Here is a 17,549-nt window from a genome sequence, read left to right as displayed (position 1 = left end):
TGTATAGTTTATTGTTATTGTAAAATATATATACTTTTGTTTCATATAATTTCTCCAGTTAATTTGTTCTTTTATTTTCAATCATATAAAATATTATATATTATATTTGTAAATATATTATAATACTCAGATATTTTTTACTTGCTTATTTTTAAGTACTTATATTAGTTAATTTTATATACATAATGAATATTTAAAATATAAGATTATAATAAAATAGATCATAAATATTATGTTATCTATCTAATATTTAAACTGTAGTGAATATTTAAAAAAAATATATATTTTTATCTGAATTTTAATTATTGTATATTAATTAAAAGTTTTGTAACTATAACGAAAATAGTTAATTTTAACTCAACAAAATATTTTACACGTGTAATCAATTAATAGAGTAATGTTAACAAAACAAATATTGTGAAGGTAACTAAAAATTGTATACCAACAAATATAAATTTAAGCATTGACAACAAAATTATTAGTTGCGAATGAAGAGTAAATTTGTAAGTACAACAAAAATTATTTGAATCAATACAAATATTCAACTTACAACGGCTGCAGTGACAACATGATAAATTGGAGAACGTGTATAAAATTCTAGTATGTTCGACTACAAGAATGCTGTCTAAAATCAATTGTCATAAACTCGGAAATGATAAAATACCTGTTTTTTTTTTTTTTTTTTTGTTACTGATATACAACAACCTAATACCTATGGGAATCAACCGTACATAATTTTTAATAGCCACGGAATCAATTCACTGGTATCGATGTAAGTAAATAGGTATCTAGGAATCAAATCATATGTTGCTAAAATAATATCCTTCAATTATTTTGTCCTCCAAATAGTTTGACTAATAATTCATATAAATTGTATATAGAATTTTCTTATAGTAGGTATATTAAAACTAATAATTAAAAATTATTATTTTTTTCATATTATCATAACTTAAATGAAGCAACAAAATATTATTTATGACGGTAAATAATGTTTAGCCGAAAATCATGATTCATTATACTGTGAATGAGATTTGAATTCATTATTTGTTAAAAAATAAAATTATGAATAATTTTATTGTTATAAATATAAGTTTACATTAACAATGTTAATATTTTATTCATAGTACTTGTATCGAATTTGTAGACTGGTAAGCATATCCATGCGCACCTTTAAATTCTAACCTTGTATATTGACAACTGTTGGTATTATAGATTAACATTATGACATTTGATATCAATAAAATAGTACGAGTATAACGATCGAACCACGGGTAACGGGATCTCGTCCCAATAATAGTGTCAGAAATACAATACACAATGGTCTACGTTCAATATACTCGTATTTTTATTTATTTTGGATTTATCTCTAAGAAGACTTATTATTACGATTGCGGACACATTTATTTGCACGCACACACCTTTATATCTATACTTAAAAGCTCGAGGAAATATGTCATTGTCGTTAAGTGTTTAATATTTCTTGGCTGTTGTTTCATTCACGTCTTAAGTTGTACCCACCCACACACAAATATGTACAAATATAAATATAAATATAGGAAATATATAGTGCGTACAAGCAATCAGTTAAAAGCGGGAAATCGAAAACGCTACTGGTGGGCGGACTTAGATCTCATTCATGCAGGCCATCACCGGTCATGAACTTCGTTTCAGTAATGGGGCGAGGTTTGTATTAAAAGCACGTATGACATTCGCGCTATCAACTAGAGGCAAATCCAGGCCGAAAGTGTAAGAATAGTTATGTAATTTACGTAGGCGTTATTAATTGCTCCTAGTGCATATGTTTATAAATCATACGGGAAAAAAATATGCAAAATAGTTTTATTTTTCAAGTCGGAAAACATAATTTTGGAAAATAATAGGTATAAAAGTACCCTATAGGTACTATATTTTGTACAATATTTTTACATCTAACAGAAACGATAAAATGCGTACACCGCTGATATAGAAATATTTTTGTGATAGATAATGATGCTAAATATTTCGAAAATAAAACATATAATAACACTATATAATACTTGTATAATACTTTTACTATATACTACATGTTTATTGTAGATTATTACAATAAATTATAATATTTAAATAAAGAAAACTACTACGGTGGAAAAATATCAGTGTTAATCCATAATCCGTGTATGAGAAAGTTGACCAATATTTTTAGGTATAATGTTTAATTTATGCTGATACATGTAAACTATGTCTACATCTTAAACCACCGACTCCCAACCTTTTTATATCCACGTACTTATCAATTATACATTTTGAAAAATATTCAAGTATCAATTGACTTCATGCACTTTTTATTTATCAACAAATTCAGTGACTTTATTTTATATAAATGAAGCCTTTTTATTATTAATATTATTATTTTAAACTACATAAATACATGTCCATTTAATACACAAAAAGTAACATAACGTAAAATATTTTCAATTATTATTAACTACGATGAATATATTATAAATGAATAATTTGATAAGACCAATGGCGTAGCTACAATTTTTTTCTGGGGGGGGGGGGGGATTAAGAGTAAGTTTTTAAATGTTCTTAGTATATCATAAAACGAGGTCATATGTAATAATATTACATTTAAAATGGTATTATATATATATATTGTTCCGTATTTAATGAAAATTATTTTGTTACTCATTTTTTAATATGTATCTAATCATAGTAAAATCAAAATATTTTACTATAATATGTAAATATTAATAAATAATAATCAAATATCATTAAAAAAAAAAATCTGTGGGGGGAAACCCCTTACACCCTCTTCGTAATTATGCAACTGGATGAGACAGTTTATGCTGTATTGAATGAATCAGTACGTCACCGTCCTACCGGCTCCATGTTGATAACTTTAACTCTTAAGTTATCTTCTACGTTGATTTTGTTCCTATGTAGATAGATATAAATTATATTACATATTTATAAAATCAGCTAATATCAATAAAGCAAATAATATTGGATGGTAATAATAATAAAAAGTATTTCTTTACAAACATTTTTTCCGCGTATCGCCTACGAGATTTCTGCGTACCACAAATAGGGAACCGCTGTCTTCAACCCATAATCCTATTTTTATCGCATCATTATCACTATCTAACATAATAAAAATACAAAAGCTCTTTTTTCATTTATTTATTTTTTATTAGATAAAATTAAAACATTTACAATCTATATTACATGCATAATAAGAAAAATTGAAAGAAAGGAATTAAACCGGAAAATAACTGAGAATGCAAATAACGCTTTATAATGATGATTAAATTATTAAAAAAATGCGAGGTATTTGTGTGTGATAATGGTTACAAAAATTTAAAATAATAAATTTGTTAATTTATTTTACTTTTAAATTTTCGGGTTGATAATAATTACTCTTAATGTAAGTTTTATTAGACAATACATGACGCGTCATTTATCTACTAATATTTTTAATGTACAGAGTCAAAGTGGGTCAGAAATTTCTACTGAAGGGAGGAGGGGCTACTTAGATATATCAAAGGTATAAAAACAACCCTAAAAACACGAATATTTTTATATAATATTATTTTATATTATTTTAAGATTTTGAACACTTAATATTATTATTAAAAACAGTTTATTTAATTTTAGACAGTTGCAAGCACATTAGAAAATACGTCTAAGTCTGTCGATACAACGAGTCCAAACCAATAGAAATAAAAAAAAACTTTCCAATGAGTAAAAGCGGCCTACCGGAAAACTTCTAGTATCCCGCCTGTCGAGTTTGACCCTATTAATGTATATTAGTATGAAGTAGTTTTAGTATTTTTTTTTTTTTTATTTCGTTTATAGGAAGATAGTAATTGACAAAATAAAAAATATATCAATATCCAATGATTTATGTGTATAGTGGATATGTTTATAACTTTACGCCAGCTGACGCACAAAATGTAACCTAAGATACATATAAAATAAACATGAATCTTTGAATAATTTTTCGTTCACAAACTGTTTATTTATAGCATATAAGGTTAGGTGAAGGTTATTTTCTAAATCACCATATAAATCAAATACATAGTTTTTTGTACTAATTTAATTTGACCTTGACATCAACAGATATTATTTTTCTATTTTTATCCTCCATGTGAGAATATGCATTATGTAAGAACATTGACAAGTATTATTAAAAGTGAAATTTCCTCTGGTAAGATATACGAGTTGGGTTGGCTACTGACATTTAATTTCGAGGGTTTGTCCTTCATCACTCTATAATTTATACAGAACGGTGGTAGTGAACGTATCTACAAGTAAAAAGACAATTTGATTTTGTATAGATTATTATGCATCATTTTGACTTTTTACTGTCTTATTATTTGAAAAAGTTTGATAACAACTAGGAATAATCATCTTTTAAAAACAATTCTAATTAAAATGCAGAGTTGCTACGTAATTAATATTTTCGTTGCTAATAATAATAATTTAAGTTTCCGGTAGATTAAAATGTTGTAAATTGTGAAGTTCATATTATATTTACAAATAATAAAAAAATATTATTAGCATATAACTTAATTAATTTGAAATTTAAAAACGTAGTTCAAATGAAATGTATCGAGTTTTAAAATAACTAGGTTCCTGTGATAAATACTTTATCAACTGACATTTAATATTGTGTTAAAAAACGTACTATATGTCTCAATAAATAGATAACCCTACTAAAGTTTTATTTAATAATCAGTAAAGTGAGTCGATTATTGGGTACAATAACAATATATTGTGCTGTAACTTTACAAAACATAACGTTCACTGTGTTGACACTTAAATGGTTGCGTACTGTAATTGTAGCAAGACATATAATATACAGAAATTACTATCATAAAAAAATTCAGTAAAATTCTTTAGTATCAAGTTCATAAGTTCAACTTTGTTTTTTTTATCTACTATAACATGATAAATTACAAATCACATGAAAAATAAAATCATTATAATTTCTTTTAGATAATTTTTATTCTATAGATAAAAATTGCGATTTGTTTAACTTATTATTATTGTAGGAATAATCTTTTTTTTTTTTTGTTTTTTAGTTTTTGTTTGAATTAATAGCAAATAAAATTATAATCTAAAATTGAGCGACATTCAATCGATTTAAACTCAGAAAAAATCATAACATTTACATAATCCGACATAAAAAACCAAATAAAAAATATCTGCCTCTCAGAATGGGAAAAAATATAGAAAAATCAAAACCAAAATATCAGTGAAATTAAAAGAATAATTTACAAGTGACCAGTAAACTATAAAAATATAAAACACGAGACGGTAATAAATAGACTCAGAATCGGTCACACAAAAATGGCCCACAAATTCTTGATAGCCAAAGAAGAACCTCCATCATGTCAAACCTGTGGTACCCAACTCACAGTTAAACATATTTTAACTGAATGCCACCAATATGAAACACTAAGAAGTGAAAACAACATACCAGACCAACTAAATGAAAGTCTAGGACCACAAGCAACAAATAGCATGTTAAATTTTCTTAAACAAACAGGCTTATAGAAATTAATTTAGTTTAATTTTAGAAATAAGAATACAAATTGTAAAAAAATAACGGAAAATGTATTACAATAATTATAAGCTAATACCATTGTAGTTGAAGCTAAAGGATCAATAAAAAATTTAAATTAAAATAGACCAAATAAGTTTAATAATTAAAATAATTAGTGTTACAATTTAAATTTTCTCGTGGCAGTGGTGAAGATTATGACCAATGCTCCAAAGGTTAGATTCTAAAGGTCCAAATACATTTATATACATGTATATTTATTTATAAGCTACCCATATATTCCTTAACAATCTCGATTATCAATCTGATGAATTTCCATATTCCTCATTTAAATTCGATTAATTTGATCACTAATTAAATGTCTACTAGATTAATCGAATAATCATTCAACTAAAGTAAATGATATAATATTAATATTCGTATTTGAAGAAAAAAACCTTTTTTTTAATAATAATAATAATAATAATAAAAAATAATTTTATACAAAAACGTGTTTCATTTAATACCTAAGACGATGAATGTATTTTAGCCTTTTTTTGCCTTTTTGCTTAAAAATGTCTATTTGCTTTTATTTTTGTTGCCTTTTCTACTTATAAATGCCTTTTTTATGTTTGATTTTGAATTGATTTAATAGTTTTATACACAGTTTAGATATTATCGGTACAGATCAATAAGAGCTTGTGAAGACGGTACATTGTCGATGTTATGTTTAAAATTATTTTGAATGAGTTTTATTCTCAGCAATCGATATATATACAAGGTGCGGCAAAAAGAACTCCCTGATTAAGAAAACTAATAAAAACTAAACCAAGTCAAATATCAAAAAAAAAAAATGTATTTATAAATCGTATATATAATGCCATTTTTTATTAATTATTTTTAAAAATAATATCATTTAAATGGCCGCCCTCATTTTGGATACACTGATTGAGCCTTTCTCGGTAATTTTCTATAACTCTACGGGTCATTTCGGGCGGGATAGCAGCAATTTCCTGGGTTATTACTTCCTTCAGAGCTTCCAAAGTTTGTGGACGATGTTGGTACACTTGGGCTTTTAGATATCCCCAGAGAAAAAAATCACATGGGTTCAAATCTGGTGAACGTGGCGGCCATCCAATGTCACCTCGCAATGAGACGATATGCTCAGGAAACATTTCTCGCAGAATGCTGAGTGAACGATGAGCTGTGTGCGCTGTTGCACCATCTTGTTGAAACCACACATTTTGTTGTCCATACTCATGAAAAAAATCGTTCAATTTTGGCCGAAGAAAATGTTCAAGCATATTACAATAGCGATTAGAGGTCACTGTTACAGTAGCACCGTCTTCTTCAAAGAAGTACGGACCCCACACACCGGATGTGAAAATGGCACACCAAACAGTAACCTTTGGACTATAGAGTGGTCGCTGGTGAAGTTCTTGAGGATTGTGTTCAGACCAATATCGAAAGTTTTGTTTATTTACCGTACCTGAAAGGTGAAAATGTGCCTCGTCCGTAAAAAGCAATACATCTGTTCGGGGAATATTCCGAAGAAGATCCCGACACAATGTTGTACGGGTTTCAAAATCTCTCGGGAAAAGTTCTTGAGTGACCATAATTTTGTAGGGGTGCATTTTAAGTTCTTGATGCAGAATTCTCCGAACACTTCGATCGGATAAGTGTAAAGCAGCCGCGTGTTTCCTTGCAGAACGCCGCGGAGATTGCTCGATTGAAGTTCTCACAGCAGCAACATTTTCCAGTCCTGTTGCAGTCCGAGGTCGGCCCGTCGACTTTCTTTTTAGTGCAGAACTTGTTTGCCTAAAATTTTTTACCCAATTGTGTATTGTTTTGCTATCGGGAACGGGATCACGGCGATTGAGCGCGAACCGAATACGAAACGCACGCTGGGTCATTATCGGTGAACCGCCATTATTAATAAATTCTTCGACAACAAACGCACGATGCTCTCCCGACCAAGCCATGATAAATACTAAAAACAGCATCGATAAGGCTTTCTATCGATATAAATATCACTAATGTACCTCCACCCAAGCCCAAACTAAGACCTTATCAAACTAGGGAGTTCTTTCTGCCGCACCTTGTATATATATATATAAATATTGTGAATAATATACAGATTAAACTCAAAGAATGTAATGGCGAAGTGGCTAAATTGATTTTGGATAAATTCAACAAAATTATATTTAAGAACAAAGGATGGGAAAATACCAAAAAAATCAACTAAATGTTGATTACTGAAATAACAAACGATTGACGATTTAGTAAGTAGTTAACTTAATTTAGATAATTATTTATGTATGAAATACGCTTCAATAACTTCGGTGGACATAGAAAAATAATTTTCTATGTGAAAAAATATTTTAAGTCAAAACCGTCAACGTTTTACTAAAGACAGCTTGTCTAAGTACATGATAGTGATTTTTTTTAATACCAACTAGTTAGTCTATATAATTTTGTACCAATTTTTTTAATTGTTTTAATATAAATTAAATGCTTATTTTGGAATTTTTTACATTTTAAATGCTATTTTTTTATTTATTATATTTTCTTCAAATTCGAACCCTAGTTATCAAAATTTAGTCTTAGTTAATAAATTATTTTAATACATCATTTCATCATCGTTTTATCTCTTTTCCATACCGTAATTTGTTTTCAATCGATTTGTGTTCATTGAATTTCAATCAGAATCTGAGACAGAGACAGGCAGTGGGCAATGTATGAAATATATTATTTTGTGGCATAGCGTGTGCGTATGCTGTGTATGCACAAATACTACTTCTCAAATTGAACTTTTTTTTTTATGCTAATTATACTATATTTTTATAAAAAAAAAAAATGTCAATTGTACTTATTTAGTATTTCATTATAATGTTTTGTGGATATTCTTCCAAGTTCATTAGGTTTGATTAATCCGCAACACTACGGCCACACCGCGCTTTAGTTCTTATATCTAGCGGCGTAGGCATTATGTTTATTATGTACGCAGTATGCACGTTGGCGATTGCATTCGGGCCATGCTGGCAATAGGGGGTCAATGGCGTCCTGAGCGAATAATCAAATATTCACCCTTTCACAAGTAATCAATAGTCATTTTATTTTAAATCGTTATCTGATACTATTAATATCTAAATTCTAAATAAATAGTTATTACAAAAGGTGACTGACAAAAATAATAATTTATCATCCAATTATTAAAATTATTATATACCTATCATAATAAATAATAGTCAATACAATAGATAAAATTATACTAAAAAATAGGAGTTAGGAATCTGCGGCACCTTAATATGTAATCTGTGGCTCTTTAGAAAATGCATCAATATCGAGACCCCTAAAATATAAATTATATTATACGTTATTGTAGTGATAATATTTCTGAATTTCGTAATAATGATATTTATTTCAGGTAAAAATAAAATATTATTTTGTCTAAAATAACCCCACAATATTTATTATTAATTTCTATAAACTTTTCACCGTATTAAAACATAGTAATATTATGAATGAGATGTCTATAAACAAAAAATCTCAACATTTAAGAGGAAAACAGTGGATTTAGAAATGAACGGCTGATACTTTTGCATTTTTGAGTTCGTTTTTAAATTAAAATTATTTAAATTAAACAATACTAAATAAAAAAATAATGAATACTAATAATATAATATGTGAGGGTGCAATTGAAAAATTATTTTTAATGTTCGGTTCACTGAATTTTGATAAGTAAAGAAGTGTTATCAAGATTGAAAGACCAACGCCAAAATTACCTTATTTAACGACAAAATCAAAAAATTACGTATTACATATTACATTTGTGATCTTAAATTTTTGTAAGGACTTTGTAGCCAGTGAGGTTAGTTTTATTAAAAACAATTTCCACGCGTTTCGTGTTTAATATCAACTTGAAATATTTAATTAACCCACGGCATGTCAACCACACACCAAAATTATTAAGAGAGCCGAAAAATTCAGTCAGACAAATGAAGAACAGTGTAAAGAAACATCACATGAGTTTGATTGCAGAATAAGAATAAAATGTCTATAAGTTACAATTAAAAACTCTTCATTGCATGATAGGCACGTCTTAAGTTCAATATTCTATTCCAAAATTGAAGAGTAGTATCAACCAACTGCGTTACCTACCGATATAAAATTGATAAATATTTCATATTTTTATTTATTGTTCAATAATACTATTTATAGAAAACTAATGAATTGTTCATTATGGTATTCAATCATCTTAAGATATTAAATATTTTATACTCAATAAAGTCATATATTGTATACATATCCACTGAAATGTAATACTTTAAATATAGAGTAAGATAGAAATTAATTTTATCAATCCTAAATTGTTCTATTTTATTTGGCTTGGAAATTAAATTTTTATATTATTTATATTTAGACGTAATAACGGGAAAATTTAATATAAAACCAGTTAATTTCAAAAATAAAATGTTTATCTTCGAAAATGAAAACTATTTTAGAATTCAGCTTACACATTTGTCATGAATCCACCATCCTCAGTCAACAAAATGCTATAGTATTTAATTTATAAAACTTCTCCTCTGAAAAAACACTTCATAGTCAACAAAAATATCACAAGTGACAAACAAATTAATTACACAGGGATATAACCAACTGCTTATATTCTATACAATAATTGCAAAGTACGTATGTATATTATTTAAATGTTGACGAAGTCACTGAAATAATATTTTTGGAGTCCAACATAATTTGAATATCATACTCGAGTTCATTACATGATTTTCAGTATAGCATAGTATCTTCTAATTTAAATTGTATGTGTATATATGCATTTTTGTAAATAAATGAGTTTAATTTTAAATTTTATGTTAAGAATTTTACGAAAATAATATGCAGGATTTGCATGATTTTGAATATGTTTGCAATATTTTTAAATTATTATTTTTTTAGATATAAATATTTTAATTCTGCAGCAATTAAAATATAAAATTCATAAATCAACTGAAGGTGAATTTATTTTATCCTTACCTTATGTATTAATTATAGTTAATATATGCTTGTATTATACACATATAAATGTAAAATAATGTTTATTCTTTTTTTTTATAAAATATAAATTAGAGTTAATTGTATAAATAAATAAAGTTTATCGTTTAATGTGTTTATATATGAATAATTTAATATATTAACGTATATTGAGTCACAATTTTCAAGAGTGTTAAAGAAAGATAGAAAGATATCACAAAAAAGGATAACATTTGAGTCAAATTAATATATAAACATTATATAGCTTACCACTTCAAATAAAGCATCGTGTTTAGTCTTGATTTTAGTCTATGATTTATCTAAATATTTTTTTTAAAGATTTTTCGTTAAAAAAAAAAAAAAAAAAAAAAGCTTTCAACGGGTATTTAGTAATAAAAGATTAACCAAACATAAAATTATAATACAATATACATAAATAGAATATAATCGATCAGATTATATGGTTTATAAATAATCCATTAAAAATATGCTTCTGAGTAGACATCAGCTTATGAAAGTGTTTATTGTACATTTTAAACGCCACAAAACGTTCGAATAATGATTTATAATATTTTATAAGCTCCCAGCTTGAATGCCATTTGATAAGTAATATTGCATTAAGCTTTCTGATCTGACAATTGATATAAACCAAAATCATAATTTATTTTTAAAATGTATATAACTCTATATTGAGTCTCATATTAATATTTAGAGTTTTTAAAGAACATTTTATCACAAAAATATTGAAATAAATATTCAAAAAAGTTTGAATTTAATTTTTTTTTTAAAAATCAACTAATTAAAATTTTTATAGTATGTTACATAAACATTCAATTAATGGCATCTATGTTATATAATTGATTAACATTGTATACATTGAATAATAGTATTTAACATAATTTCATTACTTTTTATGTTTAAAGTTTAAAGTGAATTATATAAAATATTGATTAGAATTATTTTGATGTCATAAGTATTGTATTTAGTATATACATTAATTTTAAAAATAGTTCGATTGTCGTTTCAAACTTGTACATTGTATATGCCTAATAATTTACGCATAATTCTGAAGCTCTTTCGAAGAAATGGTACACGCAGTGTTCCAATAACATTTGTTAGGATTAACATTTGTTATATTCCTGGATAAAATATTGTTAATTGATAATGAGAAAAAAGATTTTATTTCAAAAATACCAACATGGTTTTATAGTTTTCCATTCATTTTGTGTATAATATAGGTAATCCCAAAGTCCAAATAATAATTTGACAGTTAAAAATAAATCACTGAATTAACTTCAATATCAATATTCCAGTAAACAAAGTACACATTATTATTAATAATAATACCAAAAGCGAATTTTAATCATAAATATACTAAATGGTCAAAATTATCTTTGTACCAAATTTGTCTCCATTAACTATTTGATACACGTAGTTAAAATTAATGTTGATTTAACCACTAACGTTCTTTATATTTACTCTGGTAAAAAAAAATATAGAGTAGTTAATAAAATATATGCTATTATATTTATAATATAGAATACCTTTAATTTAATATCTTCCTTAATTTTAATCACTTAATTTTATAACGATAATGTTTATTTTTCTCACACCATTATTTTTTATGAGAATGTATGATGTTTGAATTTGTATTTTTATATCTTTTTGTACCTATTAAAAAAAAAAAAAAAAACAAATTATTATATATGATGAATAAACAATCTATAATTTCATACAAAATATGAATTTGGGGGAGTGCCTATAAATCTCATTTCCATTTATTTAATATTACAATTAACAGTTTATTAAGGATAATTTTAAGAAAATCATAACTTTATTCAGTAAGATTGTTCTACTTTGTTTTTGATTTTGGCAATTTTAATTCTACTTATATTAAAAATATGTTTTATTATGTGTAAAAATTTTGATAGTAAAAAGTTTAATCATTCATATAGTAATAGGAGCAAAAATAAATGAAATATTAGATCTGTATAATATAATTTAATACTTGGTCCACATGATCCAATTGAATTATATAAATATTTCGAACTAGATTTAATTGAATTTAAATAATTTAAACGCTTTAAAACATATTAAAATTAAATTTCCTGGTATCATTTTTCTGTGCTGTGTAATTAAAACATTAATTATATATTATAAAACTAAAATTTATTAATATTATCTACTATTATTATGTTAATTAGTAATTTTTTTTTTTTTTAGATATTTTAGTAATTTATATTGATTTTAAATAGTTAAAACTCCTATTCAGATCACAGCTTAAGGCTTTAGTAAGTAAATCAATCATTATGCATATACTCGTATGTATTAGAGTGGTCCTTATTTATATAGGTTGAATATTTTATTTTGAAAATTTAACATATATTCAATATATGCACCTCCTCAAATTGTTTAGTTGTACATGTAAATAAATTAGGTACAATTTGGAAGGTTTCACTTAACCCTTTCTAGTGCTGCATTAGGGTTGAATATGGAAAAAGAGGCAAATAGAGGTCAGTTTATAATACCTATATTATTGTAAAAATTACACGAAGTTCTAGTAAATAATACCAAAACTTATTTTAAAGCTAATCTTGTGACATTTTGATCCTTTAACTTATTTTTAGATAATTTAATTTTGTAAAATTTTTATAATGAATATTTTATCATAAATCCAACAGTATATTGTATATATTAAAAAAACTGAAAAAAATCCAATTTTGAATATTATATACAATATTTTAATACTTAATAATTTTTTTAAAAAGCAATGAAATTACGAGAATTTACGTACAATGCTTTTAGAAAATATTAAAATATATCATTAAATTCTTATTATATCCACGTTTAATTCTATACTTTCTGAATTTAAAAAAAAAAAAGAAATAACTACACTTTTTTACAAATATTTCAACCCTAATGTGGTACAAAAAGAGTTGACCTTCCAAATTTCACTTAAATTGTTTACATATATGACTTAACAAATTAAGAGGGTGCCGTATTAAAAAAATAAATTCAAAATATAAGGACCCCCCTTATATATATATATATTTAAAACAATTGTAAATCATTCTATTATTGTATATACATAATATATTATTACATTATTATTATATAATACGTATTACTTCCAAAAAATGATCCAAAATTGGTAAAAATTAAATATTTTCATTTTTACGAGATTTTACTACTATCTGACTGCCTATTAAGGGTAAATTAAAGATCTCTTTATCTGCTCTTTGAAGCATCCTAATGGAATAAATTCGCTATCAAAAAATTATGTAAGTCCGTAAACTTTGTAAAATAATAACTTCGAGAAAAATGCAACTGAGTCGACGACGATGATTGTACTGAACACTCATTCATAAAGCGAACGATCAAGGAAATAAGAAATAAATACCAAACGTTGACTGTATATGCTCGCAAGGGCAATACAGAATTAAAACATCAGCAACAATGATGTTTATAATTTCAATGAAATACGCGAATAAGCGAGCCCAGAGCGCGCGGTAACGGCGGCGGAGTTTCATTTTAGCGTAGTAATCAGCTTATCGTTCATTCACAATCCCGAAACGAGTGAAATCTATATTTCCGCCAACGGCAGCGGACGCTTAACCCAACGGGGGGAAGGGATTTCACGTTTCTGAGCGTGACGGTGGTTTCACGGGACACTGTGCATGTGAGTACTGCGAGTGAGGAGAGGGACGTTGTACGTGCGAGCACTTTTGTGTGTATGTGTGTGTGCGAGCGCACGCATGCGCGAAAGCGTGTGAATGCGTGCGTGCGTTTGTGTGTGGGGGCGTAGTGTTGTGCTTGTTGGATATGGTGGTATGAGGGGAAGCGGTGTTGTGGATAGTGTGGAGGGTTCAACAGTAGTGGAAAAGATTGTGAGAGAGAATCAACAGGGACAAGGGAGAGGAAGAATGAAAGCGAGAGGTGATGTGAATAGTTGTAGGAGCAACAGAGAAGGACGAAAGTGTTGGGAGAGAGAGAGAGAGAGAGAGAGAGAGAGAGAGAGAGAGAGAGAGAGAGGGGGAGAGAGAGAGAGAGAGAGAGTAAAATCATGATAAAGGCTCTAAAACGCGGAGGACCCCCAGCTAAAAGTGTGTGGGCTGCCGTCGCTGCCACTGTGAAAGCTCCTGGAATAGGATGCAACGCACACGCTCACACGTTTACTCTATAAACACACGTATACGCGCATGCGCGCGCACACACGCACTAGAAGGCACCTGTTGTAGATTCAGTGATCGTTGGCGCGTACGCGAGTTCCCTCAGTTTTCCGCGTTCGACTCCCGCCCACTCATCCTTACCCGCCCGCACACTCGTCCAGTCATTTAGCCCCGCTGCCACCAGTGTCCCGTGTCCGACCGCCGCCACGGTTGCGATCGTACGGCGGCGGCGGCGGCGGCTGTACGTGTCTCGCTCTTTCGGCGTAGGGACCCTAGTTCCAGTGTACCGCCGCCGTTCAGTACGCCACAGGACACCAGTACACCGGCACGTCGCTGCCACCCGCGTTCACTGGTGACGACCAAACAGCGTCCCCTCCCCGTACATATCTCTCGCTGTTCCCGGTTCCCCTCGACATCGCAGCCCAAACACACACGCGCGCCCGCGCACCAGTTTTCCCGAGTTTTTCGCTGCATTCACTCATCACTACAACCACCACCTCCACTCCCACCGCCACAACCAACCCGACCGCAACATCACCAACAACGCCACCACCAACCCTGCCGCCGATCCTTCCATTGACCCCGCCACCTCTGCCGCTGTAAACACTGACTCTGATACCATCCCGTCAAACGCACCGAGTATATACGTTCACTCGTGTCCGGAGACTCTCCGGCGGCGTGTCAACATTGAACAATCACACCGGCACCGGAGGTAAATTATTTTTATTTTATTTTTTAACTCCGTTTTCTGTCATCGTGTCCCGTTGGCAGGAAGCCTCGAAAAAATATGCACACAAAACCTAGTCATAAGTCCCGTAGTTATACGCTACAGTTCGTATATGTTATTACTACAATTTTGCAACGGTTTTTTCCACTACGGTTCGAATCCATATAAACCACCACGTGGACGAGTGTAAAGTTTCCGTTGTATACGTAACCGATAATCCCATGGATAAATCACAGCTTCCTTGAATTTAAATTATTATTAAACGATATTAATTTAATTACAAAGACAAACCATTACATAAATGTTTACTCGCATTCTAAAAATACACTTTCGATTGTTTTATCACCCTTGAAATTTGGAAAAAACAATTTATTTTGTTTGACTGTAAACAAAATAAAATATTTTTTATCTTTGCCAATGCAGTTTTATAATAATTTAAATTTAGCGCAAGATCTTTACACGGTTATTTATTGTAATCATCATCTATTGAAAACTATCGAAATTCTTCAAAAAATATAATATGCACTTCCGCTTATGATCAATGAATAGAATAACGGTTTTATTTGCAGTGTTTTTAAAACATTGAACAATGAAAATAATTGTCTTATTTGATTTTTAAAATATAAATCAATGATAATTTTAACCAAAATAATTTTTTCATTTATTAATTTTTATAGATAATGATTACGTAGTGATTTCATGTATAAACTGTTATATTTTTTTTATAGCTTCTTATTTTAAATTTTTCAAATTAATCATTTTCGTTCTATACAACTCGGTGACTATATTTACTTCTATATAGTGGCACGTAATCTCATCATATGTTTCGTCTGCACAAATTGTTATTGTAGACATTGAAACTTATCCTAAGTCTTAGGTAGACTTTATGGTTTTTCATCAACATATATTGACATATATATTACATATATTTACATATATAAGTATATTGACGAAAATATTTAAACAATTTTTTTTCCCATATTCTTTGACCACCCATTATGTTCAATTATAAATAAGCCTTTTATAAATTCGGAGCTATTAATGATTAGAAAAATAGACAGAAAACAGGAAAAATATACAAAAACTTGAACTAAAAAGTATTCTTTTGTTACATGAATTATTTGATTATGTATAAAAAAAATAATACATCAATTAGCTATCGTTATAAAAAAAGGCACCTAACATTACATTTTTTTTTCGTGAAATAATATTATTAAATAAAAATATATTTTTTGTTCAATGTTATTAGTACGTATATTCTGATGATAAAAGGATATTTTCCTGGGTGATATATTTTTATTAATTTAGAAGGCTTACTTTTTGAGCTATAATATATAATATTTTTGACATAAGTATAATAATCATATATGTTAAGAACTCATAGAAAGATATAACTTAAGTCAAATTTTAAATTTATAATTTAATTGGTTTCTTTATATAGACGATAAGATATAATTCCATAATTTAATATAAAGTAAAATAAAAAATAAAATAATACCTCATTTATATTATTGCAATGTAATACAAGTGCATGAATTTAAAGACGTTTTTATAAATTCCTCATCAAATATATATAAAATTATTTTTATTTTTCTGTTAAATTATTTAAAAATACCTGATTACAATTAAATAATACATACATATTTCATGTCTATAAATTACTTTCAGACACTCAAATAATGATTTAGTAGTTTACATGTTTATATTTTTTGTATTAAGTATACATATTTATTGTATGTACACTTTAAGTTATACATTTAGAGTTTATACTACAAACACTTTATATTCTCTGAAAAATTGTGTTGTAATTTTTGTAAAAAATGTATTAAAATTTAAATTCCATTGCTTCAGTGTTTGAATTGTTGGTAAAATGAAAATAGATTATTATTATTATTATTATTATTAAGCTTAAAAATATTAGAAATATTTAAATAGTAAAGAGTCTTAATTTGTTTGCAAGAAAATGTCTTTTTAAAAGTTCGGGGTAAAAAGTTGTCAAACACCTACTTCAATTTATGACAGAATATTAATTAATTTTAAATATTCATAAATAGTTTCACAGATTTTAATATTACTCAGACTTTAGAAAAATAAT

General features: G+C 27.9%; 1 protein-coding gene across 2 annotated transcripts in view; it reads left to right on the top strand.

Moving 5' to 3' along the window:
• Positions 1 to 14,847: 14,847 nt before the first annotated feature.
• The window catches only part of LOC112682707, a 28,445-nt gene continuing 25,743 nt past the window's right edge, over positions 14,848 to 17,549 (top strand). For both annotated transcript variants that reach the window (XM_025553393.1, XM_025553392.1), the window contains exon 1: positions 14,848 to 15,439. The gene's annotated coding sequence lies outside the window, so the exon portion shown is untranslated. The remainder of the gene's footprint in view (positions 15,440 to 17,549) is intronic.

This window comes from Sipha flava, unplaced genomic scaffold, assembly GCF_003268045.1.
Source record: "Sipha flava isolate LNK unplaced genomic scaffold, YSA_version1 208_pilon_pilon, whole genome shotgun sequence".
Lineage (NCBI taxonomy): Eukaryota > Metazoa > Arthropoda > Insecta > Hemiptera > Aphididae > Sipha > Sipha flava.
This window is presented reverse-complemented; position numbering and strand designations above follow the sequence as displayed.